This window comes from Falco rusticolus, chromosome 4 (assembly GCF_015220075.1).
Source record: "Falco rusticolus isolate bFalRus1 chromosome 4, bFalRus1.pri, whole genome shotgun sequence".
NCBI classification, from domain to species: Eukaryota; Metazoa; Chordata; class Aves; order Falconiformes; family Falconidae; genus Falco; species Falco rusticolus.
Window position 1 is genome coordinate 78,721,676 of NC_051190.1, and position 19,106 is coordinate 78,740,781.

Here is a 19,106-nt window from a genome sequence, read left to right on the forward strand (position 1 = left end):
GACTCAGTTATTCAGCAGCACACTTGGTTTGACAGGAACCAAAGAACAGTCTATCTAGACGGAATAACATGCATTAATTATGTGGAACAAAGTGTAAATGACCAACACAAGGAACAGGTCTAAGGCACTGACTTTACACACTCTACATGTCCACCTGATTCTCCTGGAAACCAATTCCCTATAAATAAAATAAAATTCAATATATACCTATGTATACCAGGGTCATGGTGAAACAGTTCTCATTTGCAAGCATAGCTCATGCTTTTTCTTCCTAAACATGCGAGCTTATATTTTGACTCCTACTTATACTCCTCAGAGTCCTACATAGCACCCCTACGCCCTTAGGACAGGGGTCCTCAAACTACGTCCCGTGGGCCGGATACACTCCCCCAGGGTCCTCAATCCAGCCCCCGGTATTTACAGACACCCCCGCCGGGGGTTGGGGGGCAAACCAAGCAGCCGCAGATGACTGCCTGCCACTGCATCCGCGTGCCGGCCCCCTGGTTAAAAAGTTTGAGGACCCCTGCCTTAGGATGTCATTTGTGGGGATATGTTAGTTCAGAGTGAGGACTGTGTCACAGCTGTTAGGACAGTGTTTTCATGGTATGAAAATGAGGGCATGTATTCCCTGTCTTGACGTGTGACATGATGGCATTTGAGGCTACAATACCTGCTGCTATAGTGTTGTATGGCCAGTCAGGGTGGCAGGAAACACAAGTGGAGTCTTACCTACCCTGCCTGGTGGAAATGGCTACTGGCATGTGGTATTACCACATAGCTCAATCCCTAGGCCTACTTTATTTCCAGCACAGAGCTAGTTTTTGGTCTAAAATGAGAATTCTGTTTGTACAAAGACAGCCTAGTAAGCGCTGGCATTGAGAAAACTCAACTGTGGTTGCTCAAAACCAATCAGATGACTTTTGATAAGGGCAGCACTATTTCACCTGTAATTTCCATCAAGAATGTTCCTGGATCCCATTCATTCCAGATGCTGTTCAAGAAACTTTCTTAAATAGACCAGTTATGCCTCAGAAGACTCAGCTTAGTTTCACCTTTCTCAATGACTGAGAACACTCCAGAAAACCTGGATGTCCACTACTACAGGCTATTCTTTTTAGCTGTTCATTTAGATGACAAACCAAATTGGTTTGGGTCCCACTGATCTCAACAGTACCCTAAATGACTTCCATTCACACAGACATTGTTTGAAGTTAGATACCCTTGTGTAACATTTGCAGAACTGTAAACTAATTCATATTTCATGTATCAGCATCACAGTTCAGCTCTTCTGAAATGGAAACAGTATATACTAACACAGATATTGGAGTCTGAAACAAAGGTAGAAGAAGATAATAAAGTAATATTTACTTGAGCTGGATGTAGTTGATGTGCTATTACAAGAATACTCATGTTTGTATCCGAGTTCTACTGCAAATTTATCAATTTCTAGCTTGTAATGTTAGGATTTTATTTTTAAGAAACATCCAGTGGCTGATGACTGGGGAAAGACAAATACCGTATCCATCTTCAAAAAAACAGCAAAGACGATCAGGGCAACTTCAGGCCCATCAACTTCAACCTCAGTTCCTGGAATGATCATGGAGAAAACCCCCCTGGAAACCATACCCAGCCACATGAAAGACAAAAAGGTGAGTGGAAACACCCAGCATAGATTTATTAAGGGCAAATCGTGCCCGAGTAACCCAGCTGCCTTCTACTATGAGATAACTGCCTCTGGTGAATGAGAGTAGTAGATGTTGTATGTTGATTTTGGCAATGCCTTTGTTAGGTGTCCCATAGAATTCCTGCAGCTTCTTGTGGGACTACATTTGCAGCAGTGTCCAGTTTGGGGCTCTCCATACAAGAAAAACACTGGCATACCAGAGTGGGTCCACCAGTCAGGGTCTGGATCCCAAAACATATTTGTTCTGCTATGAGACTACCCGGCTAACAGGAGGCCTTATTGCTGTCTACAGCTACCTAATGACAGGTGTACAGCAAACAGCCAAACTCTTCTCAAAGGTGCACACTGGAAGGACAAGTGGCCACAAACACAAGCAGGAACATGTGAAATTCCAACTTAACATAGGCAGGAAATTTTTCAACATAAGGCTGGTTAAGCACTGGAATAAGCTGCCCAGTGAGGCAAGCACTGGACATGGCCCTGAGCAATCTGCTCTAACTGGGCCTGGTTGAACAGGAGGCTGGATTATGTCCTTTCCAGTGCTCCCTTCCAGCCTATATGATTCTGTGAAAATCTGTACAATGTAAAAGAAGATGAGACTGGAGAGCAGCAAGTTTGCTACCATTGGTTTAATACAGAAGACTTTCCACAAGAATGGTGTGAATGGACAGAATAGCATTGCACCATTACCACTGTGGCTACACAAAAAAAAAAGTATAGTATGTTTGCTTTCTAAGAGTTACCTACAATATTTTTATCTTTTAGTCATATTGCTTATTTTCATTGAGAGCTGAAACTTTTGACATTAACAGTTTTTATTCTTCAGATATTGCTACATGTACAATGTGAATTGTCCCTGCAGTCACACGGCCATAACTTACTTATTTTTATCATCTCTAACTTCACACGTTGTTACTGCCTATTCCAAGTCCAGGAATAAAAGAGGTTTAAGATACTGGTTGAACTGTAACAAAAGGCTTTATTAAAAGCATCTGAGATAGCTGAAAGCAGTGAGATTTTTTTAAAATAAAAAATCTCCAAGTCCAAGTCTAGCCACAAAAAGTGAGAGATGCTAATAAAAGGGTCTGGGAACAGCCCAGTGAACTATTCAGGATCTAAAAGGAACACTTCATAACCATGTAACAAAGAATCCCTACGGTCACGAAATGCTGGCCCTGAGGCTGCAGAGAGACCAAGGAATCATCACATAACCTTTGACTCCTTTAGGTTTCGAACTCTGTTATGCTTTTGAAGAACAAGATGTAAATGTCCCAACAGAGGTAACAAGAGTGTTGCTTTTTGCCAAAGCTGACAACAATGGAACACATGACACTAACTAGAGTCCACCAATAAACTGCAGTCAAACTTAAAATTAACCTGTTACCATACAGTTTTATATATAAAACCAAGCTTAATTGGCCACAAGGAGCTGATGAAAGAGACTTTTTCTTTTTTCTTCCCAGTGTATTAAGACTAAAAAGAAGAAAAATTTCAGCAAATAATATTATGCTGACACTCATTAAAAAAAAAAAAAAAAAGCACCCACTGGAAAGCATTTTTATTGGGAAGTTTCCATTATCTTTGATGATAGGAAGTTATGCAACAGTTATGATCTCCATGACAGGCAGCCTTTATGTTGGCAACCCAAAAGGTAGGGATACTCTAAGATATGGCAGAGGGGGAAGGGAGGAAGCAAACATAAGTGATCTATAGCATGCTAGGGAAAGCAATGCTACATTTCAGCTCACTGTACACAAATCCATGTTTATTGCTGCACAGTGCTGTATCTAAGGTTTCCTGAAGAAGTCCACACACAGCTCTAGTAATTTTGCAAGTGTTTCCCAGTGTTTTGAGACAGATGCTACCTCAGTTTCAATATTAAACCCAAGCTGGCGCTCCTGCCCAGCACACAATGGAGCACAGCGCTGAAACATCCATTCACATATGGAACGAACTGTGTTCATAAACCCTGCCAAAACCTTGTAAATCCCTATCAAGTCCTCTGAGGAGCCACAAAGAAGCCTCAGCATTGTGTTCCACAAACCTCCTCGTCTGCAGAATGACACCAAAGAGGACTGGCACCACCTACCAGCCTGGACACTGTGAAATACAGCTGAACTGTTTCTAGACTGAGCCTGGCTTCAGAAGCGGTACAGCTGCATTCACGTAGTGCTCTGCCACAGCTAATAAAACATGCTGGATCCAAGATGGCCCTGCAAACAGCCAACCATGGCACCTCTGCATCTGTGGCAGTTTATCTGGGTTGTAGGCTATTGGCCCAGAAATTATTTCCACAGAAAGCCCAAATAGCTGGAATGCACACACAACTTGGTAATATTTCTGCTGTACTACATCACCCTGTCTTCCTACTGAGATAATTTTTTAGCCATGATGCTGGGATGAAACTTGATGGACAACACCCTCATTAGCAATATATTTCTATTCCTATGGAAAATCCTCCAATTCTCTATATTCGCCAAGACCATTTGCATACACCATCTACATTTTTCTATGCAAACAGGAAAATGCTTTCATGGTGTTTAGAGTGATTCAAGCTCCAGCATACCACAGGTTTACCTTCCAGATCATGCTCTGTATAACATATATACATGCTTGCTTATCTTTTTTAAAGCTGAACAACTTTATACAAGTAGTATCTGGAGATTATTCATAAGAAAAAGATGGTATGAGTACCTTCTCCTCAACAGCTAAACTGATAATAAACAATTCTGTATATCAATGTCATTCAGACAGTGTTTCTTTTCCAGTGAGTGTAATTATAAATACTGTCACATGGCAAGGTGAAGTTCAGACTTTAATGCTCTTCTAGGTTATGAGGAAATCAATTTTTTTAAAAAATAAAATCTTTTCCCCTAATTCAAATATCTCTCCTTGGCTGAGCATTATTTACAAAGTCCTTACTATGCTCTTAGCTTAGCTAACAGATCTTATAACCAGAGACAACAAACAGGAATCTTTTCAACTGTTAAGACTATTTAAAACAAACTGTTGATCTAATCACAACTTCTCAGAACCAAGACATGAGCTGCAATCCTTGCAAAAATGTTATATATGCTGATCTACAGATCATATTTAACATCCAAAGATGACCTAGTATAGTTATGTAGGAAGGCAGTAGACTGAACAACACATTCTTTTGAGATGCATCCAGAAACAACAAAAGGGAACTGAATGAGAAGCAGAGCAGAATTCAGCAACCCTTATGTGAAAGTAATGTGTTCATCAAAAAAAGATACAGAGGAGTCTGCACTTTCACTGACAGCACTGTCTTCTCGGTTTACTGTCCTTTCAAAGCAGCTAATATGTTTTGTGGTCCATCAAATCCCAAGAGACTCTCTACACCCTAAACCCCCTTCAGCTTGTAACTTCAAATATGGCAGAATCATGCATTGCAGTTGATTCACTTAATATAAAAGTTTTATTAAATCTAATAATCTTCCGGGAAACTTTTAATACAGTAATAGTAGAATGGTACTAAGTAACAAAAGATAGGAATTTTAAGGAGTTCTATCTGTAAAAGCTAAGTGTGATAGTTTCATTTATGTAAAATACTCTGCAGCAAAGAAAATGTGCTTGGGTGAGGGAATCAATGCCATCTGTGTCTCCAACAGCTCTTGGCTGACAACCTATCTCCCCCACCCTGCTCCCTGGAAGCTGTGATCAAACTGAATCAAGTAAATGGGCCTCCAAAGCAAGAAGCTGTCACACTATGAAGATTAGGCATCGCACAGTTTTATATTCTCTGGTCTTCCTACAGAGACCATGGGCTTCAAATTGCATTTCACTTTGACCTGACCAAGCAAAGGAGAATAGGGCAGACTACTGATCTGAATTATGCATATTGTCAACACAGGAAAAGAGCAAAAACTGAAGTATGGGTCTATACAGGCATTCACCGTCAAGATTATACACAGATTTACAAATATTTCTACTCTTAACTACATTAATAGCTACCACTGAAATTCTGCTAAAATGACTGTGCTGTTTAAGTTACATCAGTGTGATGAATGACAAGATTTCATTTTTCCTCTAAAGCTCTTAATGCTCATCACTGATGTTCTAATCCTCCAGAATCATCCATACTTAGCTTTAAATCCAGGAGTATTTTCATGCTGTTAGACTACTCACTGATGCCGTTTGTTTATTAATTCAAAAAGTTTATAGTATTGGTCTGCAAGTGCTGCATTAGCAGTTCCTTCCATCCACTACAACTTTTTGTCTATTCCTTTGTCTCAGACAGATCCACAGCTTTGCTACTTATCCTGTAAAGTGTGTATCTTACATATTATCCACAACTTCTCAGCAGAAATACTGCAGTCTTCCACGGGAGCTGTATCAACAGAATTACTCTTAAACTATTTCAGGAGCTGATATCTAGAAAGAAGTTTCGTATGTTCTTAAAAGAAGCACAGGGCAACACAGCATCTGTTATACAGAGAAGGACTCCTGCTATATTCATACACCTTGGAGGTGCCAAGGGGTAAAGAAATTCATGCTGTTTGACCCCAATTATCTAACTGTGGTACCTAAATTACCATATAAGTCTCTCAGTACTAAGCCCCTGTGCAGATAGGGCGTAGAACCTCCATAAAGCAACTCTGAGCACCTGAACCAGAGCCTCACCACCACAAAGAAATGGTGGTTTCTGCTTGAAGCACCTGAACTGCACACGGCTAAATCGTGCATAACAGGCGCTTCTCTACTACTCCTAACACTGGGATTTCACGATGGTCTGTTGAATTACTGCGGGGGAAAAAAAGATTTAGCAGCATACTGAGTAACACATTGTGCTTGGGACACAGCCACATCCCGTAAGCCCACTGGAACCAATTTTTTCTTTCACTGCAAGCACTTCTGGAACTAACGTTCCTATACACAATTTCTTCTATTTTCTTCTCTCTATCAAGGTTTATGAGACAGCCTAGCAGAAAGTTCATTTATTCCATTCCATTTATCCATTTGTCTTGATTCCTCAAAGGATCAACAACAACAAAAAAATCTGACACACAGAAAAAACCCAACCATGTACTCAAAACAGAAGAAGTACCACAGAAATTTGAGTCTGTTTTCCAAGGAGCTAGTTTGAGCCAATATAACACTCCCTTCTTTTTCAAGCTATTTTGTGTGGAGGACAAACCACAGTAACACAAGCAGGTATCTTAAATGACTGAGATTGTGTGATTAAGGATTTGCATGATTAGAAACCATGCAAAAGGCATGAAGAAATCTGGATGTTTTAGGTCTTCCTCCTATCATTTTGTAGCACTACCCAGGCACCTGTCTGCAAACAGTATATCCAACAAAGTGATTAGTAGTATTATTAACATTAAGTATATAATGACCTGTCTTTCACTGAACTGTATGCTGACTTAATATTCTCTATGCAGGGCAAATGACCAATAGCTACTGCAGAGAGTACTGTAATTTAATATTCATTAAATAATAACTGTATTATTCCAGTAACAATTACCATGCTTCTAAAGTTTCAGAATAGACAATTAACATAGGAAATTATTCTGCTTATTTTCCTGGTGTAGTCTAAACAGCGGGTGACTTTCAGGGCCCTGTTTCTTACGCTATGATTTAGTCTTTTATTTTTCTACTCCCAACTCTGACAAGTACAAGTTAATAGAAGACAGTGGCAGGTAAACAGAGCACATTTGAACACTGGGAACTTATTACTCATTTACACCTAGAACTTAAGAGCATCAATACATCTTAACTGCACTGGTTTTCAATACTCGAGCGGTTAGTTTTGGCCAACCCACGTTTTTAAAAACCTGGTTTTGCTCCTATGATGTGCAAGGATCAAGTCAACTGTTATTATTCCTATCTAAAAAACAATTCTGTGTCTATTTGGTACTATATGTATGTACAAAGACTATCAAGTTAAACTTACAGGCGTAATTGCTAGAATATAACATGTCTTGAAATGGCACTTGGAACTGGGGTTTTTTTTCTTCACTTTTTAAACAGTTGAATGACAAATTCCTAAAACCAGCAGGTTATCTCAAAAAGACTGATAAGAATGGCACATGTAGTCACAATATAGTACAGTCTCTGAACAAAATATTCCAACTGTGAGGCTACCAGCATTTATTTGGAAGATTGATGAGCAAACAATAGCCCTTTCTAGATAAGTTAGCTTGCATGCAGAACTTCATCATTTACATACAAACACAGATAAAATAAAATTTACACATAAATTTTAAAGTCCTTTTCTAAATTATACTGATTTTTCAGCTGCTTATTGTGAAATAATATAAGAACTGCACATAGTATCAGTTTGCCCTCACATAACATCTTTTACTTGACTACTACTGTTCCACTTACATTTGTGAAGAACACTGAGCAAATGTCCTTAGGAAAGAACCAGATAAGTACTACATGCATTTTATGGATGAATAATTTGAATACAAGCTGTTGAGTGGCTGGTCTAACCTCACTCTGTAAATGAGCAAAGTTGGGGATATATGCAATACCGTATTTAATCTCATTCTAAATGCAGACTCGCTTCATGTCTCTGAAATTACTATCAGATTGTTTTGTATTACACAATAGTTCTCTCAGTTTAAAAAGCAGTATTTTTAAACTTAGTAGCCAAATACTATAAAAGAAAATGCCATATGGAACACCTGCTGTGTGCAGACTATAAAAGACAATATGAAGATGGTTTTTGTGACACATTCTACCCATATCTGTCTAGAGCCTTGACCTTAGGACACTTTCCGTTTGTAGAACCTATAAGAAAAGCAGTGGATGTACAAAAAAAGTCAGGAGCCTCTTTTCACATGTATATTACACTAAATATGAATAAATATGTTTTTAGAATTTCAAACTAATGGCTTTCTTGTTTACATACCCTATTTACTGACAGAGTCAACACTCTCAAGTTTCTCCCTCCCTCTTCCCTTTTCATCCATGCAGAAGCCAGGAAGCAATGCCATTGTACCTAAGGAGAAATAACGCTGTGGGAGCTAACGGGAAAATAATGTTCTCTAGATTCCCTCAGAAGATCATTTACATCTGTGGATAAGAGATTTGATTAACAAAACAGTTCTAGCATGCACAGCAACTACATTACACGATGATCTTCTTTCACTGCTCTCTGAGTAAACACCACAACCAATACAGGCTGTCTGTTCTTGACAGATGCACAGTCCACTCAACTTTTACAATACTGATCTCAGATCCTGGCACACCAGCTGACTGCTCCTAAAGCAGCGGCGATGCCTGTGAAGCTACTTGCAAGATGGACCCGACTACTATTTCAATGACTCAGAAGAGACAGTTCCCAAGGTTGACGTAAGTGATTGCATAACCGGTCAAAATGCCCCTCAGTTTGCCATGACTAACAATAGCCACAGGAAAAACTACCGTGTCACTGTTACTACTAGCAACACATAAAAGGTCAAATGTCTCTACTGTTCTTGACTGCTTTGATCTTTGCTTGACATTGTTCACTCTCTAGGCTTTTGTATTTTTAATGCTCCTGCATCACATGGTATAATTTTGTCTTTAGAGTGATTTTATGGTCGAAAAGTGGAAAAACATCTTGAAGAATCAACTACTTCAGAGCAACGCTGCTGGAGAAGATTTTGAAAAAAGTATTAAAAAAAAAAAGTCATTGAGGACATTTCTTGACTTCTAGTTTAGCTGAGATATTAGCACATTTTTTTCTGCCAACTCCTACCAACAGCTTTCAACAGTAGTTGAAGAGTGAAAAGAGCTGTTATTATTCGTTTCTTCCAGAAAAGGTTACTTAGGAATTCATCTGAACAATTTAGCAGCCCTGTAGAGTATGGGTAACAGAGAAGAACAGGCAAGATGGGTGGGCTTGAAAGTCTACTGAAGTGAAAAAAAAAGAAAACCCAGTATATTGGTTGAATTGTGTTGAACAATTCCTGTTCAACAGAAATTTTACTTTGCACTGATTGCCTCCACACCCCAATAATACAATCTTTTGAAAGAAAAATGTTAAAGAAACCCTCCTCCTTCCATACAGTCATAACTGGTGTTCTTGAACCTGCAAACTTTCAGTAACCTCCGTATTTGAATCTCAGCTCCCACAAACACAATGAAATAGATTGCCATTATCTAAAAAGCACTTAATTCTTTCTCAATTAAGAAGGCAGCAAATTCAAGTTACCAGCATCTAACTCTTGAGTGCACTGAATCTTTCTGGAAATAACGTTTCACCCATAAAGTTCTGACAGTAAAACTTTAGAAACTCATTCAGACCAAGGGTTGGCAGCATTTCACTGCCACATCACCTTCCAGTAGAGCTTGCCATGGGAAAAAAGTGACTGGTTATACCAGTTATGGCAGTTTACCACTCAAAAGGTCTATGTGGCTTTACACTAAATTCCTTCTTCAGTGGTATTAACATAAATCTTAAATCATTCAGTCACTCAGTTTAAACCCATACGCTACCCTATTAAAACAGTAGTATAAAAAATTGTTGATGTCTAAATAACATGCTCCTGGACTTCATGCTAAGTACCACTAAGAACTGCAACTCCTAGGTCTGTGCCATGCACTGTCAAGCAGTGCTTGCACTCAGTCCTCCGGAACCCTGGATAGACAAAGTGGAAAAAGTGTGGATTACCAGAAAAATCAGATGAAAGACCATAACCAAACACAGCCTGCACGGCACACTCCAAAACCCAGCCTGCCATTTTCTCTGCCCAACACCTTGGAAAAGCTATCAAACACAGTTTTTTTCCTTACAGCAATGGCCTTGCCAGAGCAAAACACAAGAACAGTTTATTTCCAAGAAGTCTGCTCTGGAACAAGAGCCACAGCTGCTTTCTGAGACCCAAATCAAATAAAATCCACGCAGAAACGGAAAGAAAGAGGATAACAGAATGAAAACATGGGGAGAAAAAAACCCCAACAAACAGATGCTTCCTGGAAACAGTCACCTTGGTTTAAAGCAAGGCTTGCAGGCAGGGGCAAAATACTACAACCAATCAAACAGAACAACTCCACTGCCAAGCTTCCAAAACATGTACACAATGCAACTTGGGGGTAGGGTGTTAAGGGACACACTCCTGATATTACCTGATTCAGTTTCACACTTAGACATCTGAACTAAGGGAAATCTGAATTACTGCTTTACGAGGGTCCACGCACGACCTTGCGCCTGTCAGCGCTATGCAGAGCAGCATGGCACAGGAGACTGGCTTCGGTTTGGTGCTGAACATACACACAGTGACACCAACGAATCAAGAGAGCACAGTGCCCTTCACCCTTCCCTCTTGCTAAAAAACTGGCCTCACGTTTCAAGCAATTTTCTATCTTCCTTCTTCCTTCTAAACAACCAGAACACATAAGCAACGTTCGCATGCCAGCTGGATGGATGCAGACCAAACCTTATTACTAAGATGAACCTTTCACAAAACACAAGCTTTGAGCCCGAAGTTTGGGGATTTTGCAATTCACATCTCACCAGCTGTTACCGCCCCGGTGCCCGGTTCGGTAACTGACGTTACGCTACCACGGGAGGCCCGGCCGCCGCCAGCCGGCCCGAGGGGCAGGAGGGCCGCCGCGCCCCGGCCAGCGGCACACGCCGCCCGCCGCAAACCGCTGAGGAGAAGCCGCCGTTTCCCTCCCCAGCCTCCCCGCTTCCCGCGGGCGGCGGGCCAGAGGCGATGCACGGGAGGGAGGGGGGGCAGAAACGGATAAATGTCATAGTCATGGCGAGATAACCGCACGGCGGGAAAGGGAACGCAAGGCGAAAAGGAGGGGCAGATGCCATCTTGCGTCTCGCAAATTTCACCTCTGGACAGGTCCGGCCCTGGCTACACCGGCCGCCAAGCCCTAACGGGCGCCAGCGCCTCAGGCCCGGCCGCCGCGCCGCCTCCTCCCCGCAAGAGGCGGGCGGCCCGCGGGGGAGGCGGCGCCCACCCGGGGCTGCCCGGCACCGGTCGCAGCAGCCGCTGGCAGAACCCGTTTTCTCCGCCAGGATCCGGCACGGAGCCCAGCAAGTGCCCCCTTCCCGCACTCACCTTGCCCGCGGCGGAGGGGAGGGGAGGGCCGAGCCGGAGGCGCCGCCGCCGCCCCTCCAGGTGTTCCAGCGTCGTTGGCGTCACGGCGGCGAGCGGAGCCGCCTCTGCCGGCGCGGGCGGTCCCCGCAGCGGGGCGGAGCCGCCGCCCGCCCAGCCCCCGAGGCAGGAGGGCGGCGGCTGCCGGGTCCGTGGCGGCCGGGGCTCGCTGTTTCCTGGCGTTGGGCTTGGCCGGGCCGCGCTTCCTCCTCCTTCCCCGGCCGCGCTGTGAGGGAGGCCTCAGGGGAAGGCGGCGGGAGAGACCCCCCGGCCTCGGGCCCTTCCGGGGCTCCTCTCGCCGCCTCGCCCCAAACCCCGAGCCCTTCTCAGCCCCCGCCTGCTGTGGGCTGCAGGTGTCGCATCAGGGAATACTCGATTTTATGTTTTGGCCGCTATAAATTGGTAGTTGCTGTCAAGGAAACTTGGAGAAAAAGGCCTTTTGGTGTAGCAGGCAGGTGGCAGTGTCAAGGGGCATTGGTTTGGAGCGAGAGTCAGAAACGAGCCATCTGGGATTTTGTGAGAGCTGTTTTGAGTAAAGTACTGAAGGTGGGTTTTAAGCTGATTTCAGAGCTTGAAATGTGGGGGGAAAGTTCACAGGTGGCATTTGAAAGCGATCTGTTGGATAAGTGGGAGTTAAAAGGAGAAATGGGGGAGCAGCAACATAGGGTGAAAAATTACCTCACCTGCATGTGGAAGTGTTAACTTCCCTGTACTGCATGTACGGAGAGCAGCAGTTTAAGCACAACACAGAGAACAAAAGCAGGAGTGGAGGAGATGAGGTTGAGCTGGTAGGGCCCCAGCAAAGGGTTGAAGAACAGTGGTAATGGGAGGAACTGTAGAAAATGAAAAGGGAAGAGAGGAGTGGAAATGAGGATAGTAGTGGGGCATCGTCTGCTGAACTTTGTTGAGGTCTGAAGTGCTCATGTTGGTGGCTGTCACAGTGTTTCTGTGAGACCTGGCCGAATGACTTCTGGAAGTTGCACGTGTAGGAGCGAAAATGCAAGGTGTTTACAGCAACAGGGACCTTACTGTGAGACAGTAGCTCTGAAAAAGACTTGGGATCCTAATGGGTAGGTAGCTAAGCATGCACTCCCAGAGCACCAAAGTCAAAAGGGATAATTTAATTAACAGCTGTATAACTTGAGGAATTTCAGGCAAGATTTGGGAGGTTTTATAATTTCCCTCATTGACACTGGTGTGACGACTAACAGCACGTTGTACCCAAGCATGATGTATGTAGCACAGACAGTATGCTGACAACCTGAATGGGTTTATGGCAAAGAATATGGGATTGTTTTCCAGAACTGCAGAAACCCTAATAGGATAGTCTGTGTGTTTAGACATAGTAACAGTAAGCAAATATTTTCATAGGAGACAAATCTTTTAATGGGGTCTTCAGTCTTGCAGAAAGAGGTATAGCACACTTCAGCAGCTGGAAGTTTGGTATACAGGAAACCTGATGTTAGATCTCATTTACCTTTAGATGTTGCACTGTAGACACTATTAAGCTGTTTTGACTATCTAGAGCTCTTTTTAGAGCAAATAGAAAAAGGTGTGATTGAGGGTGTGGTTTATCTGATTTATTTTAGTTGCTGATGAGAGTAATCATTCTCTGGGCATGAGTTCCCTTGATTATGAATGACTAACAGGCTCAGGTGTAAAACTTGCATTAGAGGTATTAATGGATTAGTCAAATGAATTCCAGGTATTGATGGTTTTGAAAGAAAAAATGTTGATGGAGTTACCTCTTACCTCTCCAAAGGGAAGCAGTGCTAATAGTTAACAAAAGGTCTTTCTGTGGTGGATGAGGATCTGGGATCACTTTATCCAGGTCTGGCATTGCTTTTTTGGTAGTTTTTTCTTTGTAAGTGAACCTGAAGAACTCACTGTGTCTTTTAATGGGATTTATATGTGCAAATCTCCCAGAAGAGCGTGAAAAAAAAGAAAATCTTACAGCATGTAAAGGAAGTACTTCAGCTGTTGCAGGAGCAGAACCAAGGGAGACTTTATTTGGTAAATTGGACAGTATTTTTTTTTTTTTTTAATGTCACCACAGTAAGGTAGGAACTCAAACAGTCCTGAATAAACCTTGATTCTGGAAAACATTGTACTTTTGTAATCATGGAATTATTTCTATGCCAACAGTTATGTATGTGTGTGAATATACCTAGAATCAGGGACTGAGTCTAGCTTCTTTCTAGTTTACATGAGGCCACATTCTGCAAGTTACAGACAACTTCTAGCATTGTCCAGCTTAATTGCCTTGAGGCATTAGCTGAGATTACTATATAATCTTAAAAAAAATAGTTTAACCCTTTATTTCCTTACTATAGTGCAGGCATTTCTTAATCTTTTGTCATGTTTCATATAGTTTATCACCAGACATGAATGTTATAAATATAAGCAAGTGCCATCTGGTTGTTCTAGCACCTGCCTTAACTCCCATGGATATATTTTTAGTGCAGCAGAAATACAGAAATGTAAGTACAGAAAACAGTTTCTGCAAGTAATACATGAGATAAGGTGTACTTACTAGTTTTCACAAGTTTAGTTCTTTGGCAAGGCTGACTAGATGCAGAAAACACCCCAAAGCATGGTGCTACATTCATTGTGTTACTAACATTTTTTTCCCCACCTAGGTGTCAAAGTACTGTAGTACTGTACCAACTAAGCAGTTGATCCACTAACCTTGAAAAAGGTCCATTTTTGCTGTTTTATAGAACTCCACATCCTGTTGCAAACTGAGATTGTTTGGATGACATCATCAAAATTGCTTTAAGATTCAATAAAGTGCAGCCCTCTGAGGTATAACTATTAACCATACCACAGATGGAGGTGTCATGTTTTATGCTAGAGAGCTGACTTTCCAAGCCCCCAGTCACACAAACCTAGAGCTTTTGAAAAAGTGAGCTAGCAGTAAATATTAGCCCTCTTCTTGTAAGATCTTTTCTGCATGAGCCTTGTGTTACACTTTGCTCCAGCTGCATTTAATTTGTAATTGGACAAAGATTGGAATCAGATGTTGACTCAGTGAAACTCACTGTCCAGTCATGTTTACTATATCACATTGCTCCTATAGCATACTATGAGCTAGGCTGCTCTTGTCACTTAATTTGGTACATTCCCCTGTGTTCTGTGCTGTCTATATAGTATAATCTTAACAAATGTGTGTGGGTTTGTGGTTGGTTTTTTCCAAACCTAGGTTATTATATTTCTGTAAGTAATAAGACAGAAATTCAAATAAGAAAAAGGAAAACCATCAGGAGCTGGAGAAAGTAAACTAGAAATTCAAGTGTTTTGGAAGCCCAGTGGTAGTGAGTTGTTTAACAGTTGAAGAAATAGGAGTGATAATTTTCCCTTTTGTGTATTATTTTCTTAAGATTTTTCAAGATTTGCATGTACTGTAATTCTATGCCCAATTTAGATATATCTGTGAATTAGTTACTTCAAAAATTTGCATGGTTTCAGATGTCCCAGATATGACATTGAAGGTTTCTCATCTTCCCTGGACTGTAATAGTATTATTATTAATTGGTGGTCGAACTTTCACACGATAAGATGTTTTTTTAATTTTCCTATAACACATCACTTGCCCCTTGTTTGTCATCCACATAAGGAAGCGCCATCATTTCATGCTGTGTTTTATGGACACAGTTGCTGCTGTTTTTGAGTTTCTGCTCAAAATTTAGAAATCAGCGGGAAGGGAAATGATGCTTCTGTTAAACTTCCTCCAGTCCCTTATATGAAAATTTTTGGTCTTTTGGTCTCTGATTTATCTGCTTGTCTTTTATTTTTCTTGCCACACTGCTCACAGTGTCTGGAACACCACTGCAGTTTATAAATGGCTTTTCAATCTTTAATCTGTTTTCAAATTTTTTTAGCAAAATTATCTGTCCAGTTTAGTGGTGTTTAATTCTTCAGTTCATGTTCTGCTGTGTTGTATTTATTTCTATAATTAGGCAGTTCAGCTTGATGAGGCATGTAGTTTGTATTTTTTGTGTGACAGACCATTAGATGAAAAGCCGGTGGAAAGTAGAGGATATTCTTTAGGCATTAACATCATCAACTGAAGGAGCCAATCCATATAGATTGGAAGAGACTAGTGTGTGTTATATTCCTGCAACTACATTAGTGAGAGGCTAATGTAGGCCAGTTCTAGTCATCAGTTGAGGAAGCTATATTAATGTAAGGACTGCTTGACCACTTGCATCTGCGATAAACACAATTCCAGCTTAGTGATCTGCTGAAAACCTTCAGCCTATTGGGAGCTTCAGAGATCTAATTAATTAATTATTTGCTTCTGCTTTCATAAGCTGGAAAATCTATACTAGGATAGTGAGGCTGCTGAAATGACAGCAGGTTTAGAATTAGGGGGCTCAAGGTTGGAGGTGTGCCAGCATCTCTGACCATTAAGGTAGGACCAAAACTTTGCAAACTCCATTTGCCAAATAGGAGTCAGCCTGTAACAGTGGATTTCATGACGTTTAGTCAACATTACTTTCTTATGCTTCTGCAAATTTAAGATTAAGCAGTTATGAGCACAAGGGCTTGCCTGGATTTTTCTGTGTGCAGGATTGGTTTCACTTCTAGATACTGTCCAAAATCCTAACTTTTAATGTTGCTGTCCAAGTGGAGGTTAATATACTCTTTTTGCCAATTCATGGTCAATGAGTTGTGCAATACTTCTCTTTCCTCTTGAACTGATACTGAACATTGTTGTTGTACTTTCTTCCGCTACCCTACACTATTTCTCTCCCTTATTGTCATTATCAAACTCCTTGGATACTCTTGCAAATGGCACACTAAATGCTCTTTACTGTCAAATACTTTTCATTTGAGTGGCAGTGATGGAGCATGTGGAGTGACCATCTATTTTTCCTGCCTGACGTTTTGAATCAAAAGAGCTGTGTTAGCTAATCAGTTGTTTAGATTGAGTTGGTACTTGTAGAAATTCACCAGAGAATCAGTGGGGCATTCAAATACCTGGTTTATCCTTAATAAAGACTAGTAGACAGTAGGAAGATAAGAACTGGCATGGTGGCAATTTGCACTGATTTCTATCTGAGAACAATAATAATAATAAAATCTCCTTTTATTTACTTGAAAATATTGATTTAAACACTCAGACAACCTGGAGTCATCAGCTGTGCTCTGAAATGCAGATATACTTGAATATTACGTTCATCTCCTGTGGGCTTGGGTAAGCAGTCCAGCCCCTGCAGTGTACTATGAATTTATTTTACTGTGGTCTGCAACAATACTATTGAATAATCCCAACACAAACATAAGCGCTGGAGTTTTGGCCACTATGCATACATGTTGCAAATAGTAATTTCTTTCCCAAAGAGACTTACAGTCTGAAAGAAAATGCAAAATGGGAGAGAGACAACAAGGATCATTGTTTCCACTTTGTAAATGAGAAATTGAGACACAGATACAATGATTTGTCAAAAACCTGTGCCAGCCTGGCCAAGGCTTCTTACATTGATTTACCACTGCTTTTAACCATTCCATCTTCCTTCCAATGTTTTCAGAGCCTAGAAATTCGTAAGATGTGTTTGCCTTTTCCACAAGGCTGGGGGTGAGAAAGGAGCAGAGTACTAACAGAAACTATATTTAATAAATAAAACTTCTTGGGAGGAGGTTGTATTGACAAAATTGTTCTTCATTGAATAGATTTGTGTGGTGGTAATATGGACTGAATGGCACATTTTCTATTGCCTACAATTCTTTAGAAGAGAATAATATAGTAAATACAGGCTGAAGCTCCTGGATGTTACCATGTTTCCTGATGCATTCATTGAGAGTTGTTCCATATAAAAAAGAAAATCTTGAAACAATTATATTATTAAAATATTCTTGTCCATTAAGAATATGAGTCACCTAATTTTGAAAGCTCTCCTGGAGATGTTTCATGTGTTAGGAGGATGAAAGTCTATTAAAAAAAACTGTAACAGCTGTTATGCTGTGAACTGTAGACACTGCTTGTTCTCGGAAGTTTAAGAATAATTCTACTACATCAAAAAATAAATCCTATAGCACATTAACTATTACAAGCAACTACAGAGATTAATTTACGTTCAACCACTCATGTATTGTATAAATGCTTCTATATTAAAATGCATACTTGCTGAATTTTCTGAAGATATGATCCCTAATAGATAATTGTTACCAAGTAATACTGTGGCTTGGTACTTCATGTTCCTACTGAGCACCCTTAACAAGACAAACTGCAGATAATTTAAAATACTTGATTTTTTCCAAAACATGTTGATGTTCAATTTTGTAAACTATTCTGATATTTACTTGAAAAGAAACTAAAAATGAGGTCATTTTGCTTGGTAAGTCCTTGTAATGTGCTGAAGAATTCTTAGTTATAAAATGGAAGTAAAACCAAGCGTCATGGTTTAAATAATCTCTCAGATTTTGACAGCTTGAATCAGGTCCTCCAGTGCTGTATAATCTCTTTGCCCTCCAAGGCAATCTGATGGCTGTCCCAAAATGACCACGTTGAGATAGAAGATATTTTTCAGTTCCTTGTGACATAAGGACTTTGTTATTTTTACAGTCTAGCAGAAAAAATGTGGCATTTCTTGAAACTGAGGAACAGAACATTGGTGAAGTTTCATCTTCTAATATTCTACGATCTTACACCTGAGGAAAATATATTTACCAATAATTTTCCTTTTTTTTTTTTTTTTTTTTAAGATGCCCCAACAGGAGTCTTGGAGGCTGCTATTCTGAAAATAGTGCCTAGTCCAACTTCAATACATCTTTGCATTGGAAAACCAAACCACTTAATTTTCTAAAGTGTAAGGCAGATATTTTTTTTTAAGTGATGAGAAATGTCAATTATTATCGAAAATTCTATTTTCCAACCCTTTTCATAATATGTCTTTGAAAAGCACTTCACCTCACCATGGGAACTCACCAGCTGAACTGAAGAAAAAAGGTTAAAGTGTTCTTTTATATAGAGAAAGTATATGTTTTTCAAAATACTGCTGCATCACTCATTCAGCAATGTTTTTTTTCCCCCCTCTCCTCTTTTGGGAACAGCATGGATCATTTATGCCAGGAGACAAGCTGTGCTCTCTTAGAGATTAAATATTTTCTGTTTGTACTGTTCCTTTTTTCTATCACATATATATAAGCATATCCCACGTAACTGAGGACAAGTAATTTCCTGCATTTTGCTCATGAGGTTATCTTCAGTTTGATTCTATGAGAAGTGTTTTGATATCCTCAGAACACTTAACAAAGGTGAAAATGTTGTGGACAACTAAACTATTTTGCTCACCAGGTTGATGTACTCAGCTCACTCTTGCTGAAGAGAGCGCAATGTTTACTTGGAATAT

The 19,106-nt window shown here is 40.6% G+C and overlaps 1 protein-coding gene across 3 annotated transcripts in view; it reads right to left on the minus strand.

The window, feature by feature from the left end:
• The window catches only part of ICA1 (islet cell autoantigen 1), a 74,155-nt gene extending 62,299 nt beyond the window's left edge, over positions 1-11,856 (minus strand). For 2 of the 3 annotated variants that reach the window (XM_037383121.1, XM_037383120.1), the window contains exon 1: positions 11,716-11,856. The gene's annotated coding sequence lies outside the window, so the exon portion shown is untranslated. The remainder of the gene's footprint in view (positions 1-11,715) is intronic. The other variant, XM_037383119.1, reaches the window with a different exon arrangement.
• Between the last annotated feature and the right edge of the window lie 7,250 nt (positions 11,857-19,106).